Below are 14,192 nucleotides of genomic sequence, written 5' to 3'. Positions count from 1 at the left end.
GAAAGGGCAAGTTATCCCACAAATCCCTGGAGGGACGCCCAATATCTTTGTGGAAACATCTGTAGGCACTGCTCTTCCAAGCAGATAAGACATTCTCATGCATGTCTCTTCTGTACTCCTTCAGCCCACTCTGAATGGGTACATTTGGAAATGATTGAAAACATACCATGAACTCGTTTCTGATCCGGGTGTCTCTGAGCTGAGGCATCACTCCTTTGAACAAATGCCTAAGAGACGGCTCGGGCGCAGTGGGTAAATGGGACAGGCACTGCTCGTGTACATTATGCAACATCTATCTATGGGAGCCAGATGAGAAGGCAGACTAGGATCATAAGAGGAGATATTTCTTGGAAATACTGACTTCATAAAGAGTACGTGAAGGAAATGTCACAGGCAGGACAACCCATTTTTCACTTCAGAAGCCTGATGTCAATCAGCCTTAATTGGATCAAGACTCTCCGGGACTCCGGATGTTTCTATGAATGAGCACATCTTATCATGAGCAATAGACATGTTTTAAACATTGTAAAAGATCCCTTAAGTGAAGACTTTCATGTCACTTCAAGGCATGAGAAGGGCCGAGAACGTATCCAACGCTGGTTTTCCCGGTGGGACATGTAGCACCCGTCCCTTACTGCTCCCTACAGCCTAGCGCCTCAGAAACATCAGTAAATTGACTGAGACTCAGGAGAAGAGAAGAAAGGGTATCGAAATATAATATTACTGGCTGTGTCCTAGAAACACCACATCAAAACCATACGTGAAGACAGCCCTCCAGCTATGAAATCAATCTTCCTTCACCTTATTTCTCTTAATCCCCAAACTCAGAGATCATCATGAAAATTCTGTTTAAATATTCAATAGCAATGTTAATCACCTCCATTGACTCATCAGGTAATTTTCAAATTTCCAGTAAAGCAATGGATAATTCTTACATATGCTTAGCTTTGAAAAGCTATTATAGTGTTTCAGTCTGATTAACATCGTAAAATAGTGATTAAATGTGAAGTTAATTTTTTTCTGCATCTGCCAACTACCTATTCTCCAACTTACTTGATATTAACAAAAACGTGGAATGTGGATCTCAGTTAAATTTGAACATACTTTCCCATCCAAACGCAGAAGAAAGCGCATCTTAGGCTTCTGCTATCGTCTCCAAAGGCAGCCGCAAGATTAGAGTTCTGACTGTAGACAAAACTGAGTGCACTGTGTTCCCCTTCCTGTTCTCTTCGTAATCTCTGCAACATGAATAGCTGTCAGTGGGACGTAGTTGGACAATCAAATGACAGCAATCCCAGGAATGTAAACGAATCAGGGAAAGCGGGTGGGAATGGAAAGCGAGGCTGTGGATGCCTTCCTTCAGGGAGTTCACGCACTCTCTGAGTATCAGCTGACTTGATCATCAGGTCATCAAAAGTAAAAGCTGTGCATCACGAAAGCCTCAGAAAATGTCTCAGGTCACAGAGTGACAGGCTGAGTGGTGGAAATCTAGCAAAATATAAATGGATCAACCCTAAATTTCCATGATTTTCCTTTCAGCAAACTTCTTACCAGCTTTCTTCTGTGCAGTGCTAAAATGAGTACCGGCTTTCCATGGCTGACTGAATTATTCTATTCCAAAGAAAACTGGTTGTTAATCAGAATGAAAATAAGAGGGGGCATGCCAGTTCATTGAGTATCAAGATGATTTTTGCTAAAGTGGAAGAAATCGCTTATTGCTATTTTCATGGAGCTAACCAAAGACGCATGTGGATGATTATGAAAGAATTGAGTGTATCCAAGAAAAGTAACAACCAAACACTTCGCGGGAGATCTCAGGAAAGTTCTGAGACATGAGCGTTCATAACCTGCAGACCCTGTTTCCCACTTCTGCCTGTGTCTGCGGCAAAAGTCTGCGTCCCTTTCAGAGACCCTCTGGCTTTCTTCAGTCCCCCGGCCACAGCAATAAGTTCATGTGCTCTCCAAGGACTCCAGATTTCATTTTATTTCGATGGAAATGGGATATTGCAGAGTAGGTAGCTTGTGTCTAAGAAACTGTGCAACGAAATAAAATTTTAAAGTGTACTATATCCTAACATTTTTTTAATTTAATTTTTATTTTATAGTGGAGTATAGTTGATTTACAATGTTGTGTCAGTCTCAGGTGTGCAGCAAAGCGGTTCGGTTATACATATACCTACGTGCACACCACTATACATAATATAGATAATCCACAAGCACTTACCGTACAGCACAGGGAACTCTACTCGATACTCTCTAATAACCTATATGGGGGAAAAGAACCTGTAAAATGCTTTAAACGTATAATACAAACTGAGGAAAATGGTGTAGAATGAAAGTCAGAGAATGTAGATGAAGATCACTCCCATTAAGACCAGCAAAAGGGGAGAGATGGGTGATGCAAACATAATCAAAGACTAATCATTATAACTGCCTCTGTCTTGCAGCTGAGCAAAATGAAGTGAATCCACGGAATTGTCAGGAATCCATAATCCAATTAGCATCTTTGCACTTGGAGAGCACATTGTGTGGCCTTACAGTTCTTCATTCCCAAAGTCTGAAGCCATGTCTCTGCTTAGATGAAGCACAGACTTGGCCCTTGCAGAATCCTGAAATATGCTGTCTGAACGTGCATTGGCTATCAGAGACTCAACCTGAAAGCCACAGAGCACCTAGAATAACCAAACACTTTCACCTGTCTCTAACCAAACCATTTCCAAATATCTAAGGTTTGGTTTTAATTTCCCAGCACAACCAGGCAAGACCATTGGCAATGAAAACTTCTGGTCTCTCCACATCAGCATGAATGGTGCTGCAGCCTCATTTCAGTTGGTAGGCATTATTAATCACCTTCTTGCTTTTACAGATGTCTCCTGTAATATATATTCTCCAAAAAAAAAAAAATCCAATACAAATAAAGAACGGGGAGAGGTAAGCAGGCATCAGAGGAAAAGGAGCAACTAGAATGCCATGTTTGAGTGATCAATAAATTTGATCTGACAGCAAGATGTTCATCAGTTGCTATAAAGGACTCAGCAGTCACTGGGACTCTTAGGGGACTTCTGGTTTTCTGTAACGACACTCCTCCCAGCTAGTGTTACACTTCTACCTGGTGGGGCCACTCTCGATGATTCTTGTAGGATGAGAGGTCTGATTCTCAAACTACAGCAGCCCACTTCAGAGATGTTTTGGTTTCTAGCATAAAATAACTGAAAATTATCCAGTATCAATGGCAGCTCATGTTATTTGTGTCCCTCCGTCTCTGTTCCTGCCCCCATCCCTTCTTACCAGGTACCAACACATCTTTCAGAAAGCATAGTCTGAAACGTCTTATTAAAGTGCCTTTTCCCCCTATTTCAATCTTAACTGTATACGAGATCAATGCACTCTTGTGATGGGCTTATATTTAAGAAGATCTCATGTAAATCAGCTCCTCTATCTTCATTTAGCTCTTTCATCCTGTTCATCACATTCATCCAAATAACATGAACTAAGTCATCGTTATATCCTAGCACTGGGCAAGTCACCAGAGAGACAGAAACAGAAATAAGATACCACTGGCCTCCAAGAGCTTACAATAGATGTCATTTATAAGCATGTCTATTCAAGAGAAACCTTTAAGGAATGTAACTAGTTTACCTCCATCTGTGTCGATATATCTCCCAATGTATAATCAGACACAACGGTTTATTACGGAAGGACTGACAGAGTCAAACGATAACTCAATCTTAACCCACGCTGACATCACATGTCCCATCTGCCCACAAAGTGAGCAGAGGTTCTCCAATTATTGTATCTCATGCCATGTAACATCAGGTGGCAAAATTCCAAGTTTAAAGCCAAACAGACTACGTTTGGATCCAGATTTTGCACCTTCGTTTTACCCGGGCTAGGCATTTTCTTATGACGTACAGCCATCTGTACGCCACTGTACTTCACTGTCTAATTCTAAACTCTCAAGCAAACAAAATTCATTTTCTCCCTGTTCATATTTGATGTTCAAACAAACTGAAGTATCTTCAGTCTCAAGAAGCACACCGTGACCTGTGACCTCCGTGACTCTGCTTCTGCTGCTGTCCTCCCCTGCCTGGAACACCCTTCCACTCACCCATTCCTGGCTAATTCTGACTCATCACTTCAAGACAATGCCCAGGCGTCACTTCCACCAGAGGCTTTCTTTAATTCTGTAGACCTATTTTAATACCCTTCCTCTATTCTTTTGTAGTCAGTACCAAGTCTTTCTTCTTCATTGCCGTGAAATGATGACTAGACTGATTTTTATCACCTTTTTGCCTTCTCAGTGCCTAGCATGTAAGAAGTACTCAGAATTCATCAGCTTATTAATTCTCAATCAAGAGATTACAGCATGTGCTATCCCTATACATTTCTAATATAAAGGCAAGGTAATCAGCCTAGGATCAGCAGGCTGAATATTTTGGGTCACTGTCTCAATGACAGAGATGACACTGGTCCCAATCAGCCGGCCTAATGAGGAAGTAAGTGTGGCCTCGATGCAAACGTAAATACTTTAAAGAGCCCTACATGGTGCCATGCGAAGAAGAAGAAACCTCTTGACTAGACAGTAGATGATATAATTTCCCCAAGGATAAATTGTATGATCATGCTAACCAGAGTCATCCTAAACACAGCAAAGACTAAAACTGCTCATAAAGGCATAATGGAGAACCTATCTAACTAATTCAGAACTAAAAGAAATCTGTTTGCATTACAAGTTCATCAGTTCTTAGAGACAGTGCAAATGTGTGATTCCATAAATGAAGACCCTCAGGCCAAGAGGAGATATGCCTTATTGAAAACTACATACCTTTTAAAGGAATTCAACTTTGCTTCACAGGGCAAGCATTCTACAGTATCAAACTGTGGGCTTGGTCATCAGCTATAACTTCTCCATTTCGGTGGTCCTTATGTTTGCCTGCATATCAAGATGAAATGGGGAGCTTTTTAAAAATACATATATGAGGAGATCCCTAGACCATATCCCAGACCTATGAGATCAACATTTCAGGAGCTTGGATACTTATATAATATTGTTACCATAAGTCAGCATCAGGACCAGTGCTGGGTGGCTCTCTTCTACCTGAAACAGATTTTGAGACACAACCCCCATCCAAAAAAAAATACCTTAAAGTATTAAATATGAAAAATAGAACATGAAACAAGAAACAAAGGCAGAAAGATCTGTCAAAATGGTAACAATGGGAAATATGAAATTAATAAATTGACACATTTTGAGGCCAAAAATAAGCCTTCACATGTTAATGAAGAGCTTGTTTACATGAATGCGGTGAGGAACCTCAGGAGTAAGCTCTCAATAGCGCTGTAACATACAGGAAGTTATATCAGTACTTGTCTCAACTCACAAGCACAGCAGAGTATGAAATAAGCCACAGGGCTTATTTTTCCACTTTGTACAGAAGAAGCAGGATTACTGGCATGCTAAAGTTTGCTTTCCATTCTCAGTTAATATTCACCAAACCTACTACAAACAAGCTCATCTTTTAGAAAATTTTCAACATGTCAAAAAACATTTAAAAAAACGGAAACTTCACTCATACAGTCATTCCCCCAAATTAACAAAATTATATTCATTTCAGCATAAAATGCAATGAAGCATCTGTCATGCCAGCACATTCTGCTTTTTAGGCTTCATATGATTGTGCTTGTTTACAGTCCTTGCTGTTACAATCATTAACACGATTCAGGCATGTTCTAACATCCGGAGCAATGTCTGAAACTTCCCTAGGCGGTCACAGACCAGCTACAGTTCACTCATGGCTGAGTCAGGAGCTCTGGCAGCAAGTGTGGTCAATTTCCTGAGCAGTAGAAGTCTACACCGCTTGTCTACACTTCTTCTGCGAATTCACTCTAAGATGTCGACTGGTGACCGAGTTTCTCTTCTCTTTCGTTAGACCAATGAAAAAGAGATTGCAGGATCTGTCTGCTTCAGACAGAAATCAGTTGATGCTTTGCAGAGACTCTTCTGACCTTATCTTACTGAATTCATAGTGCCCACAGTTTGTCAGGCTGAGTTAAAAGAAACTAACTGACAAGATATTAAGATGCGGACCATCAATCAAACAAGCAACCACAAATTCTGAGTGCCTACTTTTACTGCTCAGCAAGATCTGCCATAAGCAAATACGACAGACTGGGTAACTTAACAGAAGTTTATTTTCTCACAGTTCTGGAGTCTGGAAGTCTGAGCTCTGAGTGCCAGTATAATCGGATTCTGATGAGAGTTCTCTTCCTGGCTTGCAGATGGCTGCTTTCTTGCTGGGGGCAGTTGCAGGGGAGGGTGCTCTGGTGTCTCTTCTTGTAAGGGCACTAATCCCATCATTAGGGCCCCACCTTTATGACCTCATCTAATCCTAATGGCCTCATCTCCAAATGCCAATCACATTGGGGGTTAGGGCTACAACAGATGAATTTGGGGCAGCATATGTTCAGCGCATAACACTTCCATATGTCAGCAAAGTCACCCAAATCTAGACAGGTTCCTGGGCAGGAAGATTCTAGCTACTACTGCTCAGTGAAGAGTCAGGTAAAGGCTCGTATTTCAAGCCTCTTGACAAGTCAAGCCATACTGCTGAGGAATGCAGCATCCATTTGACTGGCAGGTGCCAAGCAGAGCGATATACCACAACTGAAAAGATTTTAAACATGACTCTCGTTGCCTTGGCTTGCTAATTATTATTACTTCAGAGAAAAGGAAACCCCAGAGGGATCAGGTGAGAGAAGCAGAAAAATAGAGCTTTGTCCTGTTGTTTTCTGTAACAGGCATTAGCAGAGAATATCATATAAAAGAAAACCTTCCAAAGAACATGGTTAATCAATACTAGGAATTCAATGATGAATTTATGCCTTGAATAAATGCATAAGCAAAGATTAAGAATGTTTCAGTGGCTAAAAACATGTCCTGAAGCAAGAAATGGGTATTGTACAAGACCAAGTTGACCATCAGAGTAGATTCCAAAAATCTAGAGGAAAATTTCAGTCCCAACCTGAACTATCTCTATAACTACACAGGTTAAAAATTATCACTACATTTGGGGGCGGGGGGCGGAGGAACTGAAGACCCGTACTAGAAAACCAATTTTAGTACCAGAACTTTCTTGAGGAATTCGAGAATATTTCTCAAATATAAACTTGTATACTAAACTATATATATAGTTCCCATAACAAACACTGTGGTTGGCTAATCTCAACACATTCTTTTTCATCTTGATAGAAAGTCCTGAGTTAAAATTTCTTACACCTGAAAATTTGAATACCTAGATCTGGTGGACCCTTTCTACTAGATTCAATATTCAGGTCCCCGGAGTGCGCAAAACAAAGAAGACAAACCTCTTTATAATTTTTTAGCCAAGCGTATTTCTAAATATGATAACCACTACTCAAAATAATAATGCTAACAGTAATGATGAAAGAAAGAGTAAAGATGAAGAAACACTAGCAATTTTAATAGAAAGCAATAATTAGAACGACAAAGCTTCAGATGCACAAGATGTCAGTGGCCAATCAGAGGGAGATGTCTGGAATCTTACTACACACTGCAGTAGCCAGCGTGTGGAGACAGGATACTACAGAGGCTCCCAAACATCCTCAGTTCACAACACTCTCAGCGTCTCAGGAACTGTTTCATGACGCGCTGAGGCCAAAAGAAATACCTAAAAATTCAATTTATTGAGTAGTTAGTTAAAATGACTTGGATATAGTAATCTACATGATATCTAAGAGATGATTCTCTAGAAAAATTAAAATAACCCCATCAGTTATCTATAATAACCCAGCGTGTGTCAGCACAGTCTGAGAATCACAGGTATATTCTATTGGTTCATTCAGATTTTTGAGCCACACTACATAGATTGAACCCTGATTCCATTACTTTATTCCATATGCAACTTGTGCAATTTATGCTTAGCCTTTTCATGCTTTACTCAATTATAAAATGAATCAGATAATAACACTTGCTTTCTAGTGCTGTCATTATGAGTATTCAGTTAAGTAATCTATGTACAGAGAAGTGGCTGGTTCTAAGCTCAATAAATGTGAGCTATTTTCATGAGTATCAAGCAGAATAACATCAAACAATATTCCCTTTCCTATGATTGCAACAAATCCAGAGAAAACGAAATGCAGGAGTGGGTACACGTTTTTACTTCCCACTCCTCTGCAAGAAGCTGGAGTTACGTGTTTCTGAAGAGAGACTTATCAAGAGGTTCCATGGGTACTTTCTCCCAGGACACAGCAGAAACAGAACCAGGTCCTTGTTTTAATTAAGGCTTAGTCATGCAACTCGCCAGACTTTCCAAGAAAATAATGTCTCTATATCTTTAGTGTCTAATTAAATACAAAAAGAAATGCAAGAAGTTAGCCAAGCTTTTGACTGTAGACATGAAGCGTTTCCAGCTCACCCAATGGACTGGCATTTCACTCCTGCACATTTATCAACACGAAAAGGTAGTGGGATTATGATGATTTTTTTAGAAAGAAATTGCTGAAAAAGGAAAACAGTCTATGTAATGAGCTTTTACAGATCTGTATCTAGTTCACTACATTTATTTTGCTTTGCTGAACCACTTTCCTGGTCTTTAGTTGAAGGATATAGTCTCATAAGAGGATACAAAGCATAAAAATGCCAAAGTTCGGCCACTGTCCTTCTCAGTTTTTTATATTAACATGACCTATTACCCAGACATTTCTAGCTATTGTAATGATTCTCTCTTTGAGCTTTAGCAACTGGTTTACAATCTTTCTCTTCTTAACAAGAGCCTATAACATTTGGGGTAACCCCAGTATCCAAGCTAGCAACTATGGCAGATGCATTATTCATTCACCATGACTCCCTACGGGCAAATGTACTTCTACACCACTGATCTGGGACAGGCCATGCCACTTGCCTTGGCCACTGAGATGTTAGTGACTAGGGTTCCCTGCATATAGGCTGAACCTTTAATCAGCTTCTACTGTGATTCTGCCTCTTTGCTCTTGTCCCCCAGCATCAGAACAGCATATCCTAAATGGGGCTGCTTGCTGGGCTTGTACATGCAGCCGAGCCCAGCAGAACCAGGTCACAGCCAACTTCATCCTGACGTGAGCAGAAGAGGTTTGCATTTTTGTACACCTCTGAGATGCTGAGGTTGTTTGCTACCACAGCAAGAATCGACTAACACCCCAAGCTATCAACACTCTACTCGAAAACTGTTTTCATCTCCTCCCCACGTATGATGTTCGCCTCTACTATCCAAGACCATATTCTACATGTAATCGGTATCCCCGATTTCTTGACTTCTGAGATTTTAATCTCCAGTATTTCACTCCCTTTAGGGCCTTTCTCACTTAGGACATTCGAAGGGTTATAAGAGCTCTGAGCCAGAAGTAGGGCAAAGATCAAGATATATATATATATATATATATATATATATACATACACACATAAAAATCACAAAATCTACCCCCGGTCTTCGAACACAGATCTCTTACAGGAAAACAATCATAAAAGTCACAGGAAAATGGCACACTACTAGAATCCCAGTCAGTCATGAATAACTATCCAGTCCCTCCTCGTATCATATGAAATGTCTCCCAGGATGCGGACACAGGTTTCTATCCAGCTTGTCAGGTTCCAAAAGCAGGAGTGGTTTCAGTAACATATGGTTTCACCCCTTCAGGTGTCTGGCATAACAGAGCTAAGAGACAATATCATCTCTTACCCTGAACCTCTTTTGAGACGTTACTTAATATTGCATTGCCCTCCTTCCATAACATAACGCGTTTATTTATTCTCTTATTCCCAGCTGCTACGTTCCCTTCTCTCCATTTATCCCCAATCTTTTCCACCTTTGGGAGGGACGCTGGGCTCAGCCCCTGTGCCGGACTAGACAGCAGGCAGCAATACTATCCTAGCAAGCCCCTCCCCCTCGGTCCACCCCTGTCCACACAGAGTGGGTGACAGAGCTTACAGAGGTTCACCTAGTGGGCGATTTTTACCCCAGGCAATACAGATGAATTCACTGCTGATCCCTATTTGGCAGATGGGATGAAGGCACATCCTACCCCATCAGGCCCTCAGGAAGTGTGATATAAAGGTTAAAAACAGCTACTATTCCTCGCTTCGGAGTCACCCCTTCCTCCAGCCCTTGTAGTTGCAGCGCTGAGCCTGTGGCCACTGCAGCGAGCAGGGGGAATGTTGAAAAGCGGAGGTGATGTGGGAAAGGAAGTAGAGCAGCCCCTTCCTCACCTGCTCTTCCCAGATCCACCAGAAAAAAAAAGAGGAATCTATCCAGTGGGGACGGACACTCCTTGAGCCCCACCCGTGCTCATGCTGAGTGTGAGCACACACTCACGAAGGCGTGTAAGCCAGCCCTTCATGCTTGTATCTCCCCTTGTTTGGACGACATGTTTAACTGCCAGGCCCAGCCTGAGGAGGGATCCCTGTGCCCAGGGTCGGACATTATCGGCTGCGAGGGGATCCCTGTGCCCAGGGTCGGACATTATCGGCTGCGAGGGGATCCCTGTGCCCAAGGTCAGACATTATCGGCTGCAAGGGGATCCCTGTGCCCAGGGTCGGACATTATCGGCTGCGAGGGGATCCCTGTGCCCAGGGTCAGACATTATCGGCTGCGCCAACCACAGACTGACACTTGCCATCTGCCTCCACGAGGATTAAATCAGGAGCCGCTGCAGCCGCTGACCTTCAACACCCCCTGAAAGGAGCTCAGGGTGGAGACCAGGAATGAGGCGCTCTGTGCTCTGGGAGAAACTGGCAGAACAGGCCTTCAGAGAGTCAGATATTTTCAGGAGAAGATTTTAGGAGCCCAGGTCTTGCATCTCCTCGTATCTAGAAAAGCACTGAAATCCTTCACGGTGACGTCCGCTCCTCGTGACCGGCAGCCAGGCTCTGCCAACACGTGTGCTCGCCTGAGCCTACGCGCTCCCTTCACTGACGTCAGATAGAACACCGACCTTCTCCCCCACCTCTTTGGAGCAGTTTCTTAGAACTATCTGAAATACTGTCTCCCGGGCTATAGTCCCCGTTTTAGCCCCCAATAAAACTGAACTCACATCTCTCACATTGTGCATTTTTCTTCAGTCGACAGCTATACAGTGAGTTCCTTCGTCTGAAGAGGGGACACTGAGCCATCCACGTGGATACACTACGTTCTGCTCCAGTTGTTTTGTGGCACACGGAGCACTGCATCGACTGCCGGGGAAGCAAAGCCCAGTCTAGAGCCCGTGCCTCTTCCTCTCAGGCCCCACTTGGAGCCCCTCGGGGCTTCCTGCATCGGTCTCGCTGGCCAGCTGTGCTCAGGGTCTTCCCACCTGGGAATGTACTGCACAGCCGCCTGCAATCTCTCTCTCTTTTGCTGGCAGACAGAACAGCTCCTATTAGCATTTTGCGCCTCAGAAGGAACAAGAGGAATATGTCTAGATTCAGCCCGTCTTTGCATTGCTGCAGACTCCGATGTCCACTTAATTCATGGATCTGCGGGGCCAGCCACCTTAAGCAAGCACATGGCGATAGCTGCTCGTCGTTTCCAATCACCTTCCAAAACTGGAAGGGGGTTCTTCTGATGGGCATTGTCATGTTCTACTTTAGGGCATCCCCCAAATTCCCATAGGGCCGTGCCCCATTCAGGCATCCTTTCAATAGGCCAGGTTTCCAATTGCTGTCTGTCTGACCTCATGGCCAGGCCATTGGCTACTGCTGCTCGTGAGTAAAAATCCAAACAGAGGGGCTCTTACCACTGTTCCATCCTCCCATCAGTACTAGGAAAACAGTGTGCAATTCAGCCCACCAGGCTGTTCTGTGTTTGCCTTCTCCCAATCCAGCAGCTCCTCCCACGGTTCCAGAGTCAGTCCTGGAGAAAAAGAGGCTTCCTGCTAGGGATTATCCCTCCTCACACTCGCCAGGGAGCACGACCCTGTATAAATCATTTCCATTTGCTTATGGAACTCTTCTGGGTACTGCCACCCTCATTCAACAGCGTGTCTCTGACATCACCCAAGACAATGTGGGTGTTTCAGGTTTTAAGATCATTTTATGTCAGTCTTAGCAGCAGCTTCCAGCAATAATGTCAGACAGCAAGGTAGTAAATGTCCCTCAAATGGAAATGCTCTGGTGCAGAGGACCGGAAGTCCTCGATGGGAGGTGATCGCAGGTTCTTACCATAAGCCCCGGTCTAGAGGGCCATCACACGCGCGATCTGTCTCCACCAGCACTCCAATTTCTAGTCTATACTGCGTGGGCTCAGGCAATCTTACTGGTTCCCATTAAGCATGTCCAATTAATGTCAGTCGAAGGGCAGATTCATAGCCTTCTGTTTTACAGTACTAGGTGGGGAAACGTTCTCCAGCCAGACACAGTCTCCATCCCCATCACACAAATAGGTAAAGAAACCACATTACAGAAAGCCTGTTCACACATACCAATGTTCCTACAAACTCTTACCTTAATTCCACCAACCCTACGTTCCTCACTGTGGCCTTCCTTAACATTTCATCAACACATCTTGGTTTTGCAGTATTAGGTTGAGGAAGTGTTCCCCAGGCACACGTAACAGCGATTCGCACACAACGTGACACCACTTCTCTACGTAACATTGCTTAAACCTCCCAGCTTTCATAACCCTATCCACGCTCACACTCTAACGCTCTCTCAGTCTAACTGCAGCAGAGTCCAGCCTCCACCGATGGGTGTTGGCACCACAGTTCCTGGGACTCCTGTATTAAGGACTCCTGGAACTCCTGTATTAAGGACTCCTGGAAACTTCTCTTCTCCACCCTCAGACCATTTCAGCCATCTTGTGCAAAAGACTCTGGGTCCCCAGAGAGGGGCCGAGCCGAGGGACCCTGGCACTTTTGTCCACCTTTAACTTGATTAACCGGCCTGACCCTTTGCCCCAAGCGACGGCTGGTCAGATTTCTCACAGCAATCTCTACCTTCCAGCTTGTTTGGGGCCCTTTTACATTTGGGCACCAGCAGGGTGTCGCTTTGGCCCCCCCAACCTTTGGTGCTATAATAAAACTTTGTGATAACCCCATCAATGTTCGTTTTATTCATCTCATTCCTTAATGACCATCTAAAAACGTCCACCCCCATGGGATGAGTCCCATGACACTTCCCTCTCTGTTTCCTCTTTGTTTCACTCCTATCAATACTCACTTTATTTACCTTATTTCTGAAGAACCCTTTTAAAATTGCTACCTTGTTGGAAGAGTCCTTTGACTCTCCCCTCTGCCTCCTCCTAAACTCTTGTTAATAAACCTATTGTTTTTATTAGCGTCTGTAAGACACACGACGGGGAAGCTGAGAGAGCAAACTGGATAAGGCTTCCCAGACTGTTTTTCAGTTTTGCAACCATAAGGTACACAGGGTGCCCGTGTGAAAGGAGCCCCCTTAACCACAGTGTTTACCGTGACCTGGGAAATGAGTGTATTCACTGGGTGAATATCGCGGTCATCATAAAGCCGGTCCCACGTGGCTTGTGTATGAAATACATCAGCTTCTTCAGTTGGGGTTTTCCACCTGGGATTTACAGGGGGAGACAGAAAGTCCCCCTGGTCAGGATAAACAGACCTGACAGTGGCTCTTCCCCAGTCCAGCAGGCTGGCTGTTTCCTCGGGAATGACCTCCTGTGAGTCTGGATCACGTGAAGCCATCTGTGCTTGTCTGCTTTTTCCATGGTGAGCGGTGCATCCTGCACCAACCCAGACACGCACTTCCCTCTGCGGCTTCAAAACCAGAGGCAGCACCTCAGCGAGTCACTCTCCATCTGAACGGAGATTGGAAAAGTGAGTTCGGTGTATCTAGATTCGAGTGAGAGTGGTTTTAACGCACAACATGATGAATACAATGAACACGGTTGGATGTTATATATGAAAGCGTTTAAGAGAGCAAATCCTAAGAGCTCGTTACAAAGAAATTCTTTTTCTTTCTTAATGTTGCATCCACATGAGATGATCGATGTTCACTGAACTTTCTGCGGTCATCGTTTCATGACGTATGTAAGTCAGATCATTATGCTGTACGCCTTACACTTCTACAGTGTTGTATGTCAATTACATCTCAATAAAACTGGGAGAAAAATTTTTTTTAATAAAAATAAATAAATTAGTAGTTCTCATAATCCATTTTAGTATCACTCTGTCTTGCGCGTGGAACTCATGGC

At 43.5% G+C, this 14,192-nt stretch overlaps 1 long non-coding RNA gene across 1 annotated transcript; it reads right to left on the bottom strand.

Moving 5' to 3' along the window:
* Window positions 1-354: 354 nt before the first annotated feature.
* Window positions 355-12,582, bottom strand: LOC113606376 (uncharacterized). The gene is made up of 3 exons (XR_003427506.1): window positions 12,473-12,582; window positions 4,826-4,933; window positions 355-1,238 (listed from the first exon to the last, which is right to left on the bottom strand). It is a non-coding gene; the product is annotated as an uncharacterized LOC113606376 (long non-coding RNA).
* Between the last annotated feature and the right edge of the window lie 1,610 nt (window positions 12,583-14,192).

The sequence above is a fragment of the Aethalodelphis obliquidens genome, unplaced genomic scaffold, assembly GCF_003676395.1.
Source record: "Aethalodelphis obliquidens isolate GAN/ISIS:26980383/991018 unplaced genomic scaffold, ASM367639v1 scaffold44, whole genome shotgun sequence".
In the NCBI taxonomy this organism is placed as follows: domain Eukaryota; kingdom Metazoa; phylum Chordata; class Mammalia; order Artiodactyla; family Delphinidae; genus Aethalodelphis; species Aethalodelphis obliquidens.
This window is presented reverse-complemented; position numbering and strand designations above follow the sequence as displayed.